General features: G+C 38.4%; 1 non-coding gene across 1 annotated transcript; it reads left to right on the top strand.

Moving 5' to 3' along the window:
• The first annotated feature begins 16,949 nt into the window (after positions 1-16,949).
• LOC112752694 (small nucleolar RNA R71) lies at positions 16,950-17,053 on the top strand. The gene has a single exon (XR_003177118.1). It is a non-coding gene; the product is annotated as a small nucleolar RNA R71 (small nucleolar RNA).
• The last annotated feature ends 5,076 nt before the right edge of the window (positions 17,054-22,129 follow it).

Genomic DNA, 22,129 nt, shown 5'->3' with positions numbered 1-22,129 from the left:
ATTAATGCTAAAGTACTTAGTTAAAAGGGACATTGTTGGCTAATTCTGCATCTACTAACGCTAGACCTTCCCAAGGGAAAGGACTAAGATTTGTGGATAAGAGTAAGTTCAATCACTTGACTTTCCATTACTCAATAAGGGTTAACTAAGTGAAAATAACAACCTCTTTACACTACACTTGAGAAGATTCCAACAAGGATAGAACTTCCAATTAATCACACCACCGGTCAAGGACTTTTTAATTAATTATATAAATTCTCTTTTTAATTTCCACCGCTTTAAATTACAATTATTTATTTTTCTGTTCTCAAACTCAAAATCTTCCCAGAAAAACCCATAACCAATAATAAATACACCTCCCTGCAATTCCTTGAGAGATGACCCGAGGTTTAAATACTTCGGTTATAAATTTTATTGAGTTTTGTTACTTGTGACAACTAAATTTTTGTACGAAAGGATTTTTGTTGGTTTAGAAACAATACCTACAATGCAATTATTTTTATAAAATTCTTTACTAGCAAGAACCAGTTCGTCAATCCTCTCGGATGAAAACAAATCCATATGCACTGTCACCACACGACTAATTATCTGTCGGTTCCCGCTAGCATTAGAATAAGACCATTGTCCTTTTGCACATTGTCACTTGTGCCCCACATTCGCAGGTTTGAAGCTCGTCACAGTCATCCCTTCCCAGATCCTACTCGGAATACCACGGACAAGGTTTAGACTTTCCAGATCCCAAGAATGGCTACCAATAATTCTAGCCTATACCACGAAGATACTAATCTCACGGACTCGGTCTGTGTATTAGATATCCAAGAGAGTATACTCTAGCTGTCGTCCAATGACTACGTTGAACATCATGTAGATCGCTTTGTGGTTGTCAGGTACGCGATCTTGGCTAAGCGAGTAATGAAGATTGGGTGATTGTCACGGGTCACCCCATCATTCTGACTTAACTGAATTAAGTACGAGAGTATATCTTGGAGAAGAACTAGGTGTGAATTGAATAAAAAATAGTAGTAATTGCATTAATTCATGAAGAACAGTAGAGCTCCACACCTTAATCTATGGGGTGTAGAAACTCCACAGTTGAAAATACATAAGTGAAAAAGGTCTAGGCATGGTCATGAGGCCAGCCTCCATGCCAAAGGTCTAAAGACTAAATGTCCAGTGATATGAATACAATAGTAAAAAGTGCTATTTATACTAAACTAGTAACTTAGGTTTACAGAAAATGAGTAACTAAGTGTAGATAGTGCAGAAATCCACTTTTGGGACCCACTTGGTGTGTGCTTGGGCTGAGCATTAAAGCTTTTTCGTGATTAGGCTATTCCTAGAGTTAAACGCCAGCTTTGGTGCCAGTTTGGGCGTTTAAGTCCAATTCTGGTGCCCGTTTGGGCGTTTTACGCCAAGATTTTTTAGGCTGACTTTGAACGCCAGTTTGGGCCATCAAATCTTGGGAAAACTATGAACTATTATATATTGCTGGAAATCCCAGGATGTCTAATTTCCAAAGCAATTGAGAGCTCGCTAATTAGGCTTTTGTAGCTCCAGAAAATCCATTTCGAGTGCAGCAAGGTCAGAATCCAATAGCATCTGCAGTCCTTTTTCAGCCTCTGAATTAGATTTTTGCTCAGGTCCCTCAATTTCAGCCAGAAAATATCTGAAATCACAGAAAAACAAACAAACTCATAGTAAAGTCCAGAAATGTGATTTTTGAATAAAAACTAACAAAAATATAATAAAAAGTGACTAAAACATACTAAAAACTCTGTAAAAATAATGCCAAAAAGGATATAAATTATCCGCTCATCATAACACCAAACTTAAATTGTTGCTTGTCCCCAAGCAACTGAAAACAAAATAGAATAAAAATAAGAGAATATACAATGAATTCCAAACTTATCAATGAACTTAGTTCCAATTAGATGTGCGGGACTTGTAGCCTTTTTGCTTCTGAACAGTTTTGGTATCTCACTTTATCCTTTGAAGTTCAGAATGATTGGCTTCCATAGGAACTTAGAATTCAGATAGTGTTATTGATTCTCCTATTTCTGTATATTGATTCTTGAACACATCTACTTTATGAGTCTTGGCCGTAACCCTAAGCATTTTGTTTTCCAGTATTACCACCGGATACATAAATGCCACAGACACATAACTGGGTGAACCTTTTCAGATTGTGACTCAGCTTTGCTAGAGTCCCCAGTTAGAGGTGTCCAGAGCTCTTAAGCACACTCTTTTTGCTTTGGACCACGACTTTAACCGCTCAGTCTCAAGCTTTTTCACTTGATACCTTCACGCCACAAGCACATGGTTAGGGACAGCTTGGTTTAGCCGCTTAGGCCAGGATTTTATTCCTATGGGCCCTCCTATCCATTAATGCTCAAAGCCTTGGATCCTTTTTATTTTACCCTTGCCTTTTGGTTTAAAGGGTTATTGGCTTTTTCTGCTTGCTTTTTCTTTTTCATTCTTTTTTTTTCTTTTTTTTTTCTGCAAGCTTTTCACTACTTTTTCTTGCTTTAAGAATCAATTTTATAATTTTTCAGATTATCAATAACATTTCTCCTTTTTCATTATTCTTTCAAGAGCCAACAATTTTAACATTCATAAATAACAAATTCAAAAATATGCACTGTTCAAGCATTCATTCAGAAAACAAAAGGTATTGCCACCACATCAAAATAATTAAACTATTTTCAAGATAGAATTCGAAATCATGCACTTCTTGTTCTTTTGCAATTAAAAACATTTTTCATTTAAGAAAGGTGAAGGATTCATAGGACATTCATAGCTTTAAGACATAGACACTAGACACTAATGATCATGTAATAAAGACACAAACATAGACAAACATAAGGCATAGGAAATGAAAAACAGAAGAATAAGAACAAGGAAATTAAAGAATGGGTCCACCTTAGTGATGGCGGCTAGTTCTTCCTCTTGAAGATCTTATGGAGTACTTTAGCTCCTCTATGTCTCTTCCTTGCCTTTGTTGCTCCTCCCTCATGGCTCTTTGGTCTTCTCTAATTTCATAAAGGAGGATGGAATGCTCTTGGTGCTCAATCCTTAGTTTTCCCATGTTGGAACCTAATTCTCCTAGGGAGGTGTTGATTTGCTCCCAATAGTTTTGTGGAGGGAAATGCATCCCTTGATGCATCTCAGGGATTTCTAGATGAGGAACTTCCTCATGCTCTTGTTGAGGTCCATGAGTGGGCCCTCTTGTTTGCTCCATCCTTTTCTTAGTGATAGGCTTGTCCTCTTGAATGAGGATATCTTCCTCTATGACAATTCCAGATGAATTGCATAGGTGACAAATGAGATAAGGGAAGGCTAACCTTGCCTAAGTGGAAGACTTGTCCGCCACCTTGTAGAGTTCTAGGGATATGATCTCATGAACTTCTACTTCCTCTCCATTCATGATGCTATAGATCATGATAGCCCGGTCTATTGTAACTTCAGACTGGTTGCTAGTAGGAATTATAGAGCGTTGGATAAACTCCAACCATCCCCTAGCCACGGGTTTGAGGTCAAGCCTTCTTAGTTGAATCGGCTTGCCTCTTGAATCTCTTTTCCATTGAGCGTCTTCCACACAAATGTGCATAAGGACTTGGTCCAACCTTTGATCAAAGTTAACCCTTCTAGTGAAAGGGTGAGGGTCTCCTTGCATCATTGGCAAGTTGAATGCCAACCTCACCTTTTCCGGACTAAAATCCAAGTAGTTCCCCCGAACCATTGTGAGCCAATTCTTTGGGTTTGGGTTCACACTTTGGTCATGGTTCTTAGTGATCCATGCATTAGCATAGAACTCTTGAACCATTAAGATCCCGACTTGTTGAATGGGGTTGGTAAGGATTTCCCAACCTCTTCTTTGAACTTCATGTCGGATCTCTGGATATTCATTCTTTTTTAGCTTAAAGGGGACTTCGGGGATTACCTTTTTCTTGGCCACAACTTCATAGAAGTGGTCTTGATGGACCTTTGAGATGAATCTCTCCATCTCCCATGACTCGGAGGTGGAAGCAATTGCCTTCCTTTTCCTCTTTTTAGAGGTTTCTCCAGCCTTAGGTGCCATTAGTGGTTATGGAAAAATAAAAAACTTTAGCTTTTCCCGCACCAAACTTAGAAGATTTGCTTGTCCTCAAGCAAAAGAAGAAAGAAAGGAGTAGAAGAAGAAGAAATGGAGGAGATGGAGGGGGTGTGTGAATTCGGCCAAGGGAGAGAGAAGTGTTTGTGATGTGTGAGAGTTGAAGGTGGTAAGGAGGGGTATTTATAGGGTAAGGGAGAGAGGGTAGCCGTGTATGAGGGGTTGAGTTTAGGAGGAAAATGGTTTGAATTTGAATGGTGAGGTAGGTGGGGTTTAATGATGGATGGATGTGAGTGGTGAAGAGAATATGGGGAAGATGGTAAGATTTGATAGGTGAAGGGTATTTGGGGAAGAGTTATTGATGGGATTGGTCAATGGTATTTTGAGAAGAGTGTTATGGAAAGGTGTGAAGAGGAAAGAAGAAGAGGTGGGATAGATGGGGATCTTGTGGGTCCATAGATCCTGAGGTGTCAAGGAATTCGAGTTCCTACACCATTCTGGCATTCAAACGCCCATTGTGTGCCAATTTTGGCATTTAATGCCAGCTCTGCTACCTTTCCTGGCGTTAAACTCCAGCTCTGCTACCTTTTCTGGCGTTAAACGCCAGTCTGCTGCCCATTTCTGGCGTTTAACGCCAGCCAGATGCCCATTTCTTGCGTTTAACGCCAGCCAGATGTCAGACAACCCTTTCTGGCATTAAACGCCCAGAGTGCTGCCCATTCTGGTGTTTAACGTCCAGAATGCTGCCAGGCTGGGCGTTAAATGCCCATTCTGCTATTGATAAACTCCATTTTGACGGTTTATCCTGTATTGATTTTTAGAGATTCTATCACCTTTTACCCACATTTATTCAATGAAATAGCATGATTTTGTGATTGTCTCCTTATTTGTGCTTAGATGTGAAAACATGCTTTTAGAACCTTAATTTGATGGTTTTAATCTCCCTTTGATTCCACTAGATGCCTTGATATGTTTGTTAGTGATTTCAGATTGAAAAGTCTAGGAATGGATCAAAGGAGTGAAGAGGAAAGCATGCAAAGTGGAGAAATCATGAAAAGTCAAAGAAGTTGAACTCGCCCATGGACGCGCGCGCGCACCTGGCGCTTGCGCGCACCTGCAAATCACCCCATGGACGCGTACGCGTGCTGTGCGCGTACGCGTCGGTGCTGGTTTATGATTTTTTAATGAAAACGTGACCAACGAATTCTCAAGGGTTGTGGGGCCCAATCCCAACCAACTTTGGCGCCAAAGATGCTATTTAAAGCCAAGGATTGAAGAGCAAGGGGGATTCCAATCATACACACTCATTAGGATTAGTTAGAAGTAGGTTCTAGAGAGAGAAGCTCTCACTTCTCTCTAGGATTAGGATTAGGATTAGGTTTAGTTCTTAGATCTAGATTTTAATCTTTGCTTTCTTCTACTTCTACCTTTCAATTCTTTGTTGTTACATTCACCATTCTTCCATTCTTTTGTTGCAATTCCCTTTATGTTGTTCTTATGTTTTGTTGTAGATCTACTATTGTTCATTCCATTTTCTTTCAATTCAATAAGAGGTAATTCATGTAGATCTTGTTTCCTTTAATTGTTGTTGTTAATTCTTTACATTTGATTGTAGTTAGAATTAATTCTTGTTGTTGATTTACTATGTTTTTCTTTTATGCCTTCCAAGTGTTTGATGAAATGCTTGGTTGGATTTTAGAGTAGAGTTTTATGTTCTTGGCTTGGAAAGGTAACTTAGGAACTCTTGAGTTACTAATGTCCAAGTAATTGATGATTGGGATCCATTGACTCTAGTTCTCACTAATTGAATTAGTGGAGAGTTAGGACTTATGGACTAGGATTGATATAGCTCATTTGACTTTCCTTTACTACTAGTTAGAGGATGATTTAATGAGATTAATCCTTGCCAATTCTCATATTGTGGTTAGTGATTAGGATAGAGATCCTTGACCACCAACCCTTGCCAAGACCTTTTTAGCCATTAGTTTACTTTCTTACCATTTATCTTTCATGCTTCATATCAAAACCCCAAGAATAACTCATAACCAATAGCAAGACACTTTATTGTAATTCCTAGGGAGAACGACCCGAGGTTTGAATACTTCGGTTTATAAATTTTAGGGGTTTGTTTTAGTGACAAACAACTTTTTGTATGAAAGGATTAGTGATTGGTTTAGAAACTATACTTGCAACGAGATTTCATTTGTGAAATTCTAAACCGTCAAGAATCCAATCATCAGCTATCCTTACTAGCGTTTAAACGCCAGTAAGCCTGTCCTCCAGGGTGTGCTATTTTTGATGCTGTTTTTCATTCTATTTTTGATTTTTCATTTGTTTTTGTGGCTTCACATGATCATCAACCTAAAGAAAACATAAAATAACAATGGAAAATAAATAAATATAATTAGATAACATTGGGTTGCCTCCCAACAAGCGCTTTTTGAATGTCAATAGCTTGACAGTAAAGCTCTTAGAGAGCTTCAGAGATACTCAGAGCTTGATGATGGCCTCCCAACACCAAACTTATAAGTTGAGTGTAGGAGCTCTATTTGACTCTATGTTGAGAGAAGCTTTTCATGCTTCCTCTCCATGGTTACAGAAGAAGATCCTTGAGCCTTAAACACAAGGTAGTCCTCATTCAATTGAAGGACTAGCTCTCCTCTGTCCATATCAATCACAGCTCTTGCTATGGCTAGGAAGGGTCTTCCAAGGATGATGGATTCATCCTCTTCCTTCCCAGTGTCTAGGATTATGAAATCAGCAGGGATGTACAGGCCTTCAACCTTCACTAAGACATCCTCTACAAGTCCATAAGCCTGTTTCCTTGAATTATCTTCCATCTCTAGTGAGATTTTAGCAGCTTGTACCTCAAAGATTGACGATCGAGATTTTTGTCAGTAAAGAATGTCATAAAAATAGTCGCGTTGTAGATATAGTCTCTAAATCGACAGAAATCTCTTTCGTGCAAACGTTTTGGTTGTCACAAGTAACAAACCCCTTTAAAAATTGATAACCGAAATATTCAAACCTCGGGTCGTCTTCTCAAGGAACTGCAGGGAAGTATGTTCTTATTATTGGTTATGGAGATTGTAGAATTGGGGGTTTTAAGAATGAGGGACAAATATGACAGTTGATTTAAATAGCAATTAAAATAAATAAACAAATACTGTAAAGCAAACTTTTGGCAAGGTATGAGAAATTGGAAGTCCAGGCTTAGTTATTCTTATCAACAACAATGAAAGTCGAATCTTAATTCCACTTAGTCAACCTTTACTAAAGCAAGGGAAGGTCAAGGGACAAATTGGTTTGATCTTCGAATCCTATTTATTTCCTAAGAAATGATTGGGATTATTGAAGTTCAATTCAATTGGCAAGATAACAATTATCAATTATGCTGTCGAATTGGATAACTCCTGAGTTACTGATTTCTTAACCAGAACCAAAAGGGGAAAAAAGTAAAATTGCTGGAATAAAAATGCCTTCAGATGTAAAGCAACAATAACATAAATTAAAGAAACCAATCATGAATTGAAATACCTCAAATAACATTAATAAGTGAAATTGTAATCTAACATGAAGAGTTGATAAACTAAATTGGAAGAATAAATAAAAATAAAGAACCTGGGATTGAGAGTTACTCCTAAAACTAAGAGAAGTCTTAAATTCTAATTCTAAGAGAGAGAGAGAGGAGAGAACCTCTCTCAAAACTAGATCTGAAACATGAGAAGTGGAAATTGGCGAGCTCCCTCTGAATGGATGCATTCTCTCACTTCACAACCTCTGGTCTATGCCTTCTGGACTTGGATTTGGGCCAAAAAGGGCTTCAGAATTCACTATGAGCATTTTCTGCAATTTCTGGTGCGTGGCCTCTGTCACGCGGTCGCGTCGTTCGGAGCTTTTCCTTGCCACGCGGTCGCGTCAGTCATGCGACCACGTCATGTGCGTTCTACTTAAGGCGCGCGGTCGCGTCAGTCATGTGGCTGCGTCGCTACTTCTTCGCGCTTGGCACGCGATCGCGTCGTCCATGCGATCGCGTGGATGCCAGATTCTTCAAGGACTCCGTTTTGTGCTTTCCTTCCATTTTTGTATGTTTCCTTTCCATCCTTTGAATCATTCCTGCCTTAGAAGATCTGAAACTACTCAACACACTGATCATAACATCGAATGGAATTAAAGGTGATTAAAATAATTAATTTAAAAGCATAGGAAACATGTTTTTCAGATACATCACATAATAAGGAAGGAAAAGTAAAACCATGCAATTAACATGAATAAGTGGGTGAAGGATTGAATAAATCACTCAAACTAAGCACAAAATACATCATAAAATAGGGGTTTATCAACCTCCCCACACTTAAATAATAGCATGTCCTCATGCTAAATCCAAGGTAAAAAGTAAGGTTAAAGTGATGGGATGTCATGCAATGCAATCTAATCTAAATGTAACTACCTAAATACAACATACAATTCTAATTTATTCACTCATATATAAAGCTTACAGGTAGTTAAATTAATTCACATCCTCAAGGAGTCAGATATATATATATATATATATATATATATATATATATATATATATATATATATATATATATATATATATATATATATATATATATAGCCAAGCCTTAGATAATCAATAAGCACTTTTACAATTGAGACGGGAGAAAAAGCATTTTATGAACTTGCAAGACAATTAGATAATTTAAACAGAGATAATTGTTAATGAGCTATTGAACCCTCACTGGATTTGTGTTTACTCTCTAGTCACTCAGTGTTTATTGGGTTAATCACTCTATTCCTCTTTTTATTCTTCCTTTCTATAACTTTGTTCTTCATCTAACCAATCAACAATTATAGAATACAGGCATACCAAAAATCATGAGGTCTTTAATTAAGGTTGTAATGGGGCCAAGGTAAAGGTAAGGATATATGTATAAGGCTAAGTGAGCTAATAAGTGAATCCTTAATTAGACTAAGATCTCACCTAACATATATACTTAGTAAAACAAAACTTCTTTACCTATTTTCCCATATTTTCCCACTTGATGTTTCATGCTCATGTTTCAATTTTTATTTTTTATCCCATGTGCATTGCTTCTATTTTGCATTTGGGGAATTCTTTTTGTATCCCCTTTGTTAAATACTGAAAAATAACTTTTTTTTTAAATGCACATGGTAATTTAATCACTTTGATTTCTCATGAGCATGCTTCCCAAAATTTCTTATTTTGAGTTATTTTTATCCTTTTCAATTTTTCTACCTCTTGTTTTTATCATCCATGTTCCCAATAGGTTTTTCGTATTTAAACTATTCATATTTTTCTATCTTAAGCTAACCAAGGATTCAACTTGGGATTTTATTTTGTTTTCCTGCTTAAGGCTAGTAGTGTAGCTAATAGAATAAAAAAGGGATTTAAAGGCTCAAGGAGGCTAACAAGGGTGATGTGAAAAGGTAGGTTATTTTGGGATAAGTGAGCTAAAATTAAATGATGGCATCAATCATTCTTTTGGTATGTATCTATATTCTATATTCTATATTCTATAATTGGACATATAGATTAAAACAAAGTAAAGAATACCAGAATATAAAAGAAGGGCGGAACACACAGGAATAAAAATTATGGTTTGAATGTAACCATACAATTAAGCTCAAAACTCACAGGCTATGTGTTCTCTAGCTCAAAAACCATTTATCACTTATGTATGTCATGCAGGTTTAGTTAAAAATTCTCATTATTCTCAATGTAAAAATTATATTGAATGGCTTTAAAGTTCTAGTGTTTCTCCTTGATGAAGTGTTGTTAACTTAACTACATGATGTAATGCTATATATACAAGGTTTATGGATTTAAATCTGTTATGTTCAAATTCCTAGCTTACTTCCTTTTTATATTTTCAATTTAAACAAAGCTATCTTATGATAAAAAGGGTAAACTATACTGAATAATCTACTAATAAGTTAGAATTGCAAACTAAACTAAATAACTAAGATATGAACTAAAGTGCAAGATGTAGAAATAGAGTAAAAATACATAAAAGTAATGTATAAGTACTCAGAAAATAAAAATAAAAATAAAGAAAAAATACAAAAAAATATCCAAAATAAAAGAAAAAGAGTCTGTAGTGGTTCACCAAGATAATACACCAGAGATGGCGACCTCCCCACACTTAAAATGAAGCATCGTCCCTGATGCTCACTCAAGCAGGGTGTGAAGGGGTGTCATCACTGGAAGGGATGGTAGCTGGTGGCTCTGTGGTGGCTGGCTGGGGGTCTGGCTGCTGTAGAGGAGGGGCTGTCTGAATGGAGATCTCAGGGTCTGCAGCCTCAATCTGATGTGGAACCTCTGTCTGTGGGGCCGCCTACTCGGTGTCTGCCTGGGGATGGGTCTCTACCTTGGGCGCATCCGCCTCCTCCTCAGATGCCTCGGATGGTGTGTCAGGCTCGGAGGAGATGTCGCCGGATTGTATCATCAGCTTCAGGTGCTCATAGCGTCGCTTGTTGCGATGCTCCATCTGGTCAAGTCGTCGAAACAAGTGGTGCACCAGATGATAGACAGGCTCTGTGGCAGGTGGAGGTGCAGTGGTGGTGGCAGGGGTGGATGGTGCAGCAGTGGAGGAAGAGGGACCGGCAGATGGTGTAGCTGTATCAGCAACAGTGGCAGTCAGGAATGGAGGTCTGTAGCCCAAGGCCAGGAAGTTCCTACTGTGCGGGATAAGCTTCTTGCACTCTGCAGCAGGTGGCCTCTCATCAGCATCCTCCCATGGCACGTCAGCTCGACGGCCCAGCTATATAACCAGATAGGGAAAGGGAAGAGTGCCGCGGACGTGGACCCTGGCCATGTAGTGCCGAATAAAGCGTGGTAGGTACAGGTCCTTGCCCTCCATCACATACCATAGGAGGGTGATCATAGCGGCTGGTATCTCAATCTCGTGAGTACTCAGCATAATGTAGTTGCTGAATATCTGATGCCATAGCCGAGCCTCATCATTCAGGTAAATCCGCTTGATCCCTTTTGGCATGGTGGTGTTCTGACCCATGATCCAAGGAACTGACGGGTCAAGGGCAATCCGGGCCTTGACTGCATCCCAGTCAAATCGCATATAGCGCATATCCTCCTCAGCTTTCTGATAGCCATCTGTCTGATCAGTCTTAGGCAGAAGCTTCAAAACCTCTTCTATTGCCTCCTCAGTAACCAATATCTGCTTCCCTCTGAGGTTTACTGCATCTAGGGAAGTTTTGAAGTAGTTACAGTAGAATTCCCTAACCCAAGATGCATTAACCTCAGTCAGAGGTCTCTCCAGAAAGAACCAGCCTCGTTGTTTGATCTGATCAGAGGTGTATTGCTGGAGTACTTCTGGGATCTTCAAAGTCCGCTCCAGGTATAGGTTCCTGGAGTTTGCAAACACCGGATACTTCAGCTCACAGTATCGGTTTGCAAACTTTACTGGGTCAGTGGCGGGAAGTAGCTGGTCGGCCTTCTCCTGTGGGGTAAAGGCTTTCTCCCACAAGGAGGCGTCATGCATGAGATCGATGATAGACACGGAGGCTTCGCCTCATTTCTTTTTGCCAGTAGTGGCCTTGCCTTTGCCCCGTCTCTGGGAATCTGACATCCTGAAAAAACAGAAAACCAGGATATAGTAAAAGTAGGAAAGCAAATAGGCAAATAGTTAAAGAAAACACAAAGTGGCAAAGGAGCAATAGGATAATGAATATGAGTTAAGTAGAATGTGCATTTAGGATTGTATATCAGTGAAAAGTTTGAAAAGAAGAAATCACAATCCAAAATGTAATTGAATGCAAGTTAAATAGAAAAAATTAACATCATGCCTGGGTTAGAATGTTAAAAGAAAGTGAAAGAAAAGCAAGAAAAGAAGTTTTGAAAAGGTTAGGTTGGTTAGAGTTAAAATTAGTGAGTTAGTGAAGAATGGGTTAAAGTAAGAGGCATAATGAAAATAGTCCAAGTAACAAGTAATCACAGGGAGAAGCTATAGGTAACTCATATTCAAACAAGTAAAACAGTTTGATGATGATTCAAATAGAGATAAAGAAAGCAAAAATAGGAATCAAGCATCAAAATTGCAGTTTATGAACCAGGAGATCAAAGAAAATAAGAATGTGTGCCTAAGCATTCATGAATTGGTTTGGTGAAATCATGGAAAGCACAGGTGAAAATGCCAAAACCAAGACATGAACAGAGATATTTTACAGAAACTTGGGCAGCATTCCGGCTAAAATAGGACTTTCCCAGAAAATAAACAGCAAACAAGCAGTTCATATGAATCCAAATTAAAGCTTGCAATTACATATACGGAATATAAACATGAAAGTTCAATGTAAAGAGCAGCAAATGCTGGAAAGTACAGCATATGAACAAGATCACAACAGCAACAGATTTGCAAATATGATAAAACAGAAACAAGAACAGTGCAAATAAATAGACCTAAATCCATTAAACACATCCTAGGCTACCTAACAACCTAAAATCCACTACAACATGCATATCTAACTATCCTAACATGAACAAAAATGAAAAAATAAGAATAAACTACGAACGGATAAAAGGGATTGCGTGTTGCGGAACCTGGAAGGCGAAAGAAGGAGGTTGGGGTACAGAGGTGGCTGGGGTGGTGGCGGTGACGTCCAGCGCGGCGGCTGGCGGCGGTGGGCATGGTGGTTGCTGCTGTTAGGGGGGTAGGGGCTTTGGGAAGGGTAATGGGGGAAGTAGGGGAGAGGGTTGGGGGTCGCGGGTGCTGGGTGGTGGTGGGAGGCTGCGTGGTTAGGACGGTTGGCAGCGGTGGGTGGTGGCACGGAGGGTAGCAGTGGCGGAGGAGGAGGGAAAAGGAAGAAAGAGGAAGAAAGAAGGGGGAAGGAGGGAGGGTGGTAGGTGGCGGCGGCGTCCGGGTGGTCGGCGGCGTCTGGGTGGTGGCGCGGTGGTGGCTGGTTGGTGGTGGTTGAGGGTTGAGGAAGAAGAGAGGGAGAAGAAGAATTGGCCGGGGGGGAGGGGGGGCGTCGCGACTGATGGGGTTTCGCGTGACTGGGGGGTTATATTTTTGAATCCACGCGGCCGCGTGGCTGGAGCGAAAAAGGTGAATGACGCGATCGCGTGGTTGACGCGATCGCGCGGATGGCAGAAAGAGTAAATGACGCGATCGCGTGGGGCGCGCGATCGCATGGAGAGGGTAAAAGAAGGGATGACGCGATCGCATGAAGCATGCGATCGCGTCGCTGGAAATTGTGCTAAATGCACGAATCCAGCGTCGTTTCAGCGCAACTCTCTGTCTCCTTTTTGGGATTTGTGCAATCCATGCGACGCGATCGCGTCGCTCACGCGGTCGCGTGGGATTGGTTGTGTGCATTGGATGCAATCGCATGGGGCATGCGATCGCGTGGGCCATTTTGTGCTAAACGCACAATGGCCGCATGATTCTGGCCCAACTCTCTGGACGTTGGATCCTTACGCCGATTTCCAGGTCACGCGGCCGCGTGGATGACGCGGTCGCGTGGGAAGTGTAGTTCGCCATTTGACGCGATCGCATGGGGCATGCGGTCGCGTCGTTCACCCATGCTTTTTTTTTTTACTGAATATGCATGAAAGATGCAGAATGCAATGACTAATATGAGTGAGATGCGAAATTCCAGGTTCAATATAATAAAACAAAATAAAACTGGAAAATAAATAAAACTAAATAAAAATTAAAGAGAAACGATCATACCATGGTGGGTTGTCTCCCACCTAGCACTTTTAGTTAAAGTCCTTAAGTTGGACATTTGAAGAGCTTCCTGTTATGGTGGCTTGTGTTTAAATTCATCCAGAAATCTCCACCAGTGCTTGGAATGCCAATAGCCTCCGGGATCCCAAACTAGGCATGTAAAGCTTCTGAGCAGCTACAAACAGATCTTCAGGCTCCCGGGGTGACGAATGTCAGAATAGATTCCAGGATTCCAAGCCTTGTTTTTAAATCCGCCTCCGTCTTGATCTCCATGTTTCCATCCGGGCGGTTTAAAAAGTAAATTCTTACCATGGTGACCAAACTTTTTCCGAGACCCATTCGATTGATTTTGATGCCAATCCGTGCACTTCGAGTTGAAGCATGGAACCTTATTGAACCTTGTGCACCAGCTCTGAGCACGAGGCATTTCCCTCTTACTCTTAAAGCCGCAGAGTGCTCTAAGCTGGCCGTCTGTTTCAAGTAAACCATATTCAAGTGAATAAGTAAAGTTAAAAGTTAAGGATTGTACCCACTTGAAGCTTGTATTGGGTGGTAATGGCCTTGGGGAAGGTGTTTCTGGTGGTTCTGTAAGTTCTTGTCAGTAAAGAATGTCATAAAAACAGTCGCGTTGTAGATATAGTCTCTAAACTGACAGAAATCCCTTTCGTGCAAACGTTTTGGTTGTCACAAGTAACAAACCCCTTTAAAAATTGATAACCGAAGTATTCAAACCTCGGGTCGTCTTCTCAAGGAACTGCAGGGAAGTATGTTCTTATTATTGGTTATGGAGATTGTAGAATTGGGGGTTTTAAGAATGAGGGACAAATATGACAGTTGATTTAAATAGTAATTAAAATAAATAAACAAATACTATAAAGCAAACTTTTGGCAAGGTATGAGAAATTGGAAGTCCAGGCTTAGTTATTCTTATCAACAACAATGAAAGTCGAATCTTAATTCCACTTAGTCAACCTTTACTAAAGCAAGGGAAGGTCAAGGGACAAATTGGTTTGATCTTCGAATCCTATTTATTTACTAAGAAAAGATTGGGATTATTGAAGTTCAATTCAATTGGCAAGATAACAATTATCAATTATGCTGTCGAATTGGATAACTCCTGAGTTACTGATTTCTTAACCAGAACCAAAAGGGGAAAAAAGTAAAATTGCTAGAATAAAAATGCCTTCAGATGTAAAGCAACAATAACATAAATTAAAGAAACCAATCATGAATTGAAATACCTCAAATAACATTAATAAGTGAAATTGAAATCTAACATGAAGAGTTCATAAACTAAATTGGAAGAATAAATAAAAATAAAGAACCTGGGATTGAGAGTTACTCCTAAAACTAAGAGAAGTCCTAAATCCTAATCCTAAGAGAGAGAGAGGAGAGAACCTCTCTCAAAACTAGATCTAAAACATGAGAAGTGGAAATTGGCGAGCTCCATTTGAATGGATGCATTCCCTCACTTCATAACCTCTGGTCTATACCTTTTGGACTTGGATTTGAGCCAAAAAGGGCTTCAGAATTTGCTATGAGCGTTTTTTGCAATTTCTGGTGCGTGGCCTCTGTCACGCGTCCGCGTGGGTCACGCGGTCGCGTCGTTCGGAGCTTTTCCTTGCCACGCGGTCGTGTCAGTCATGCGGCTGCGTCGCTACTTCTTCGCGCTTGGCACGCGATTGCGTCGTCCATGCGATCGCGTGGATGCCAGTTTCTTCAAGGACTCCGTTTTGTGTTTTCCTTCAAGGACTCTACTTAGAAGATCTGAAACTACTCAACACACTGATCATGGCATCGAATGGAATTAAAGGTGATTAAAATAATTAATTTAAAAGCATAGGAAACATGTTTTTCACATACATCACATAATAAGGAAGGGAAAGTAAAACCATACAATTAACATGAATAAGTGGGTGAAGGATTGAATAAATCACTCAAACTAAGCACAAAATACATCATAAAGTAGGGGTTTATCAAAGATCCCTAGTTTCTCCATTACAGAGAGTGGCATGAGGTTTATACTTGATCCAAGGTCACACAGAGCCTTCTTAAAGGTCATGGTGCCTATGGTGCAAGGTATTAAGAGCTTTCCGGGATCCTGTTTCTTCTGAGGTTCAGTTGAACCAGATCACTTAGTTCATTGATGAGCAATGGGGGTTCATCCTCCCAAGTCTCATTACCAAATAACTTGGCATTCAGCTTCATGATTGCTCCTAGATATTGAGCAACTTGCTCTTCAGCAATATCTTCATCCTCTTCAGAGGAAGAATACTCATCAGAGCTCATGAATGGCAACAGTAAGTTCAGTGGAATCTCTATGGTCTCTATATGAGCCTCAGATTCCTTCGGCTCCTCGTTAAGGAACTCCTTGGAGGCCAGTGGACGTCCATTGAGGTCTTCCTCATTGGAATTCACTGCCTTTTCTCCCTCTACAAGTTCGGCCATGTGGGACGTGTTTATGGCCTTGCACTCTCTTTTTGGATTCTCTTCTGTATTGCTTAGGAGAGTACTGGGAGGGAGTTCAGTAACTTTTTTACTTAGCTGACCCACTTGTGCCTTCAAATTTCTAATGGAGGACCTTGCTTCAGTCATGAAACTGAGAGTGGTCTTAGATAGATCAGAGATTACAGCTGCTAAGTCAGAGTGACTCTGCTTAGAATTCTCTGTCTGTTGCTGAGAAGATGATGGAAAAGGTTTGTTATTGCCAAACCGTGCTCTCCCACCATTATTATTATTATTGAAGCCTTGATTAGGCTTCTGTTGATCCTTCCATGAGAGATTAGGATGATTCCTCCATGAAGGATTGTAAGTTTTTCCATAGGAATCTCCCATGTAATTCACTTCTTCCATTCCAGGATTCTCAGGATCATAAGCTTCTTCTTCAGAGGAAGCTTCCTTAGTACTGCCTGATGCAGCTTGCATTCCAGACAGACTCTGAGAAATCATATTGACCTGCTGAGTCAATATTTTGTTCTGGGCATTCAGAGTATCAATCTCAAGAACTCCTTTCTTCTGAGTTGTCCCATTATTTATAGAATTCCTTTCAGAAGTGTACATGAACTGGTTATTTGCAACCATTTCAATGAGTTCCTAGGCTTCTGCAGGCGTCTTCTTCAGATGAAGAGATCCTCCATTCTAAAAACATGTCAGAAGGACACCTTCTGATCAATTATTTGTATCTTTCCCAAGCTTCATAGAGGGATTCACCTTCCTTCTGTCTGAAGGTTTAGACTTCCACTCTAAGCTTGCTCAACTTTTGAGGTGGAAATAATTTGGCCAAGAAAGCATTGACCAACTTTTCCAAAGAGTTCAGGATATCTTTACGTTGTGAGTCCAACCATGTCCTAGCTCTGTCTTTTACAGCAAAGGGGAAAGCATAAGTCTGTAGACCTCAGGATTAACCCCATTAGTCTTAACAGTGTCACAGATTTGCAAGAATTCAGCTAAGAACTGATGAGGATCTTTCAATGGAAGTCCATGAAACTTGCAATTCTGCTACATTAGAGAAACTAATTGAGGCTTAAGCTCAAAGTTGTTTGCTCCAATTGCAGGAATTGAGATGCTCCTTCCACAGAAGTCAGAAGAGGGTGCAAAAAAGTCACCAAACATCTTCCTTGCATATCCACCATTGTTTTTGGGTTCGGCCATCTCTTCTTCTTTTTCAAAAAATTCTGTCAGGTCCTCTCCAGAGTGTTGTGCCTTAGCTTCTCTTAGCTTCATCTTTAGAGTCCTTTCATGTTTCAGATCAGCTTCAACAAGAATGTTCTTATCCTTGCTCCTGCTCATATGAAAGAGAAGAGAACAGAAAAGAATAGGAATCCTCTATGTCACAGTATAGAGATTTCTTTATGTGAGTAGAAGAATAGAAGAGTAGAATGAAGAAGAGAGAAGATGAAGAATTCGAACACAGAGAGGGAGAGAGGGTTCGAATTATAAGAAGAAGAGAAGTGTTAGTAAATAAATAAATAAATAGAAAGAGATGAGAGAGAGAGAGAGAGAGAGAGAGAGAGAGAGAGAATTTGAATTTTAAATTAAAATAAACGGAAAATATTTTTGTTTTTATTTTAATTATTGGTTAGTATTCGAAATTTAAAAAGAGAAATAAAATGAAATTAATTGAAAATTAAATAAATTGATTGTTTAAAAAGATTTTTGAAAATTTTTATTTTAAATTAATTGCTTTAAATTCTAATTTTATTTTATTTCTTTTCTTACTATTTGATTTTCGAAATCAATGAGAGAGAGAAGTAGTTAGGTGGTTTTGAAAAAGATAAAAAATCAGAAAAGGATTTTGAAATTAAGTTTTGAAAAAGATATGACTAAAATTTATTTGAAAAAGATTTGAAAAGAATATTAAAAAGATTTTATTTTTGAAATTAAAGTTTATTACTAACAAGAAACTAAAAGATATGATTCTAGAATTTAAAGATGGATCATTTCTTAATAGGCAAGTAATAACTTGAAAAACTTTGAATCAAAATATTAATTGTTAACATTAATTATAAAATAAAAGTAAGAAAAAGATTTTGAAAATCAAATTTTTTAAGTTTTCAAAAATATTAAGAAAAAATGAAAAAGATTTGATTTTTGAAAAAGATTTGAAAAAGATAGAAATTTTAAATTGAAATTTTGACTTGACTAACAAGAAACAACTAAATTTTAAAATTTTTTTATTAAATCAATCTAAAATTTCAAAAATTATGAGCAAAATAAGGAAAAGATATTTTTTTTTATTTTTGATTTTTAATGAGGAAAGAGAAAAACATTTAAATGACACATAACATAAAAATTTAAGATCAAAACTAATAATGCATGCAATAACACTTTGAATGTCAAGATGAACACCAAGAACACTTTGAATGTCAAGATGAACATCAAGAACATGTTTTTTTGAAAATTTTTAAGAAAAGAAAAACATGCAAGACACCGAACTAAAAAATTTTTAAATTTTAGACACTAGTAATTCAAAAATGCATATAAAAAACAAGAAAAGACACAAAACAAGAAAATGTAAAGATCAATCAAAGAAAATCATCAAGAACAACTTGAAGATCATGAAGAACACATGCATGAATTTTCGAAAATTAAAGAAAAATTAAAACATGCAATTGACACCAAACTTAAAATTTGACACTAGACTCAAACAAGAAACATAAAATTTTTGGTTTTTATGATTTTATTCATTTTTTTTTGAATTTTTCGAAAACCATAAAATTTTTTTTGTATTTTTTTGAATTATTTTTCGAAAATAAAATTAAAAATAAAATGCTTAAACATAAAATAAAATTACCTAATTTGAGCAACAAGATGAACCGTCAGTTGTCCAAACTCGAACAATCCCCGGCAACGGCGCCAAAAACTTGGTATGTGAATTGTTTGTTACTATTCAAACGGCGCTGAAAACTTGGTGCGCGTAACGTGATCTCAACACTTCTTCACAACTCTGCGTAACTAACCAGCAAGTGCACTGGGTTGTCCAAGTAATAAACTTTACGTGAGTAAGGGTCGATCCCACGGAGATTGTCGGCTTGAAGTAAGCTATGGTCATCCTTGTAAATCTCAGTCAGGCAGATTCAAATGGTTATGAAGTTTTGATATTTAAAATATAAATAAAATATAAAATAAGAAAGAGTTACTTATGTAATTCACTGGTGGGAATTTCAGATAAGCGTATGGAGATGCTTTGTTGCTTCAGAACCTCTGCTTTCCTATTGCCTTCTTCCAACCATGCGTTACCTCCTTCCATGGCAAGCTGTATGATCCTCTCGGATGAAAACAAGTCCATATGCGCTGTCACCGCATGGCTAATCATCTGTCGGTTCCCGCTAGCATCGGAATAAGACCATGGTCCTTTTGCACACTGTCACTTGTGCCCCACATTCGCAGGTTTGAAGCTTGTCACAGTCATCCCTTCCCAGATCCTACTCGGAATACCACAGATAAGGTTTAGACTTTCCGAATCCCAGGAATGGCTGCAAATAATTCTAGCCTATACCACAAAGATACTAATCTCACGGACTCGGTCCGTGTATTAGATATCCAAGAGAGTATACTCCAGCTGCGTCCAATGACTAGGTTGAACATCATGTAGATCGCTTTGTGGTTGTCAGGCACGCGATCTTGGCTAAGCGAGTAACGAAGATTGGGTGATTGTCACGGGTCACCCCTTCATTCTGACTTAACTGAATTAAGTACGAGAGTATATCTTGGAGAAGAAGTAGGCGTGAATTGAATAGAAAATAGTAGTAATTGCATTAATTCATGAAGAACAGGAGAGCTCCACATCTTAATCTATGGGGTATAGAAACTCCACCATTGAAAATACATAAGTGAAAAAGGTCTAGGCATGGCCGTGAGGCCAGCCTCCATGCCAAAATTCTAAGGACTAAACATCCAAAGATATGAATACAATAGTAAAAAGTGCTATTTATACTAAACTAGTAACTTAGGTTTACAGAAAATGAGTAACTAAGTGCAGATAGTGCAGAAATCCACTTCCGGGGCCCACTTGGTGTGTGCTTGGGCTGAGCATTGAAGCTTTTTCGTGCTTAGGCTATTCCTAGAGTTAAACGCCAGCTTTGGTGCTAGTTTGGGCGTTTAACTCCAATTCTGGTGCCAGTTTGGCCGTTTTACGCCAAGATATTTTAGGCTGACTTTGAACGCCAGTTTGGGACATCAAATCTCGGGAAAACTATGAACTATTATATATTGCTGGAAAGCCCATGATGTCTACTTTCAAACGCAATTAAGACCAGCGCTAATAGGGCTTCTGTAGCTCTAGAGAATTCATTTCGAGTGCAGCAGGGTCAGAATCCAACAGCATCTGCAGTCCTTTTTCAGCCTCTGAATAAGATTTTTTCTCAGGTCCCTCAATTTCAGCCAGAAAATACCTGGAATCACAGAAAAACACACAAACTCATAGTAAAGTCCGAAAATGTGATTTTTGAATAAAAACTAACAAAAATATAATAAAAGTGACTAAAACATACTAAAAACTATGTAAAACCAATGCCAAAAAGGGTATAAATTATCCGCTCATCACGTGACGAGCGTCATATGCTGCAATTAATAGAAAATGTTGGGGGTAATTTCTGGGCTGCTTTTGACCCAGTTTCAGGCCCGAAATTGAAGACAAGAGGCTGGGGAATGGAGCGAATGATTCACTTTTCATTCATACACACTTTAGGTTTTAGATGTAGAATTCCACCTCTCTCTCCTCTCTCTAGGTTTAGGGTTCCTTCTTTCAATTTCTCTTTACGTTTAGGTTTCAGTCTTATTTTAATTTAGTTTTCTCTTACTTTTATTTGTTCTAGCACTTTAGTTATCTACTTCTCTTATTGATTCCTTTATTTTGCTAATTTAGTTTATGAGTTCATTTGTTACTCTCAATTTTCATTAATGCAATTTTTGTTTCATGTTTCTTATTGTTCAATTGCTTTGTTATTGTTATTTCTTTGTTTTGGTTAGTCTTAGAGTTTCCTATGTCTTGTCAATTTTCTATGTTTTTATTTTATGCCTTCTAAGTGTTTGATAAAATGCTTGGGTGAATTTTAATTTAAATTTTTATGTTCTTGACTTGGATTGATTAATTAGAGACTCTTGAGTTATCAAAATTCTTTTGTTGATTGGTGATTGAAAGTTGCTAGTTGGCTTGAGCCTCACTAAATCTAGTCTTTGATTAGGACTTGTGAACTTAAGTTGATTTTGCTCGCTTGACTTTCCTTCATTTGTTAGAGGATAACTAATTTAAAGCAATTTACGTTTACCATCACAACTGATGATGGTAATGAAGATAGGACTTCTAATTCTCTTTCATTGCTAAGAGCTTTCTTAGTTATTAGTTTATTTTCTTGCCATTTTACTTTCTTGTTTCTTATTACAAAACCCAAAAATATACTTTTTCATAGCCAATAATAAACTATACTTCCCTGCAATTTCTTTGAGAGACGACCCGAGGTTTAAATACTTCGGTTAATTTTATTGGGTTTGCTTAAGTGACAAACAATTTAAACATTGACCGAGGATAATTTGTTGGTTTAGAACTATACTTGTAATGCGACATTTATGTGAAATTCTTTACCGACAATTTTTCTTCGTCATGTTTTTGGCGCTGTTGCCGGGAAATCGCAAATGTGTACCTTGAAATTGGTTATATGTTAGTATTGTAAATATCTTGATTTTTTGGTGTTTGTTAGTTTTTGCTAGTTTTAGAACTTTGTTTGCTTACTTTTTGTTAGTATTTGTTTTTATTTTCTCTCGCTATCATGAATTCTCACCCCTTTGGCTATGAGTGCGGTTACAATTATGTTGTAGGAAGTGGAGA

Source organism: Arachis hypogaea, chromosome 15, assembly GCF_003086295.3.
Source record: "Arachis hypogaea cultivar Tifrunner chromosome 15, arahy.Tifrunner.gnm2.J5K5, whole genome shotgun sequence".
Taxonomy (NCBI): Eukaryota; Viridiplantae; Streptophyta; class Magnoliopsida; order Fabales; family Fabaceae; genus Arachis; species Arachis hypogaea.
This window is presented reverse-complemented; position numbering and strand designations above follow the sequence as displayed.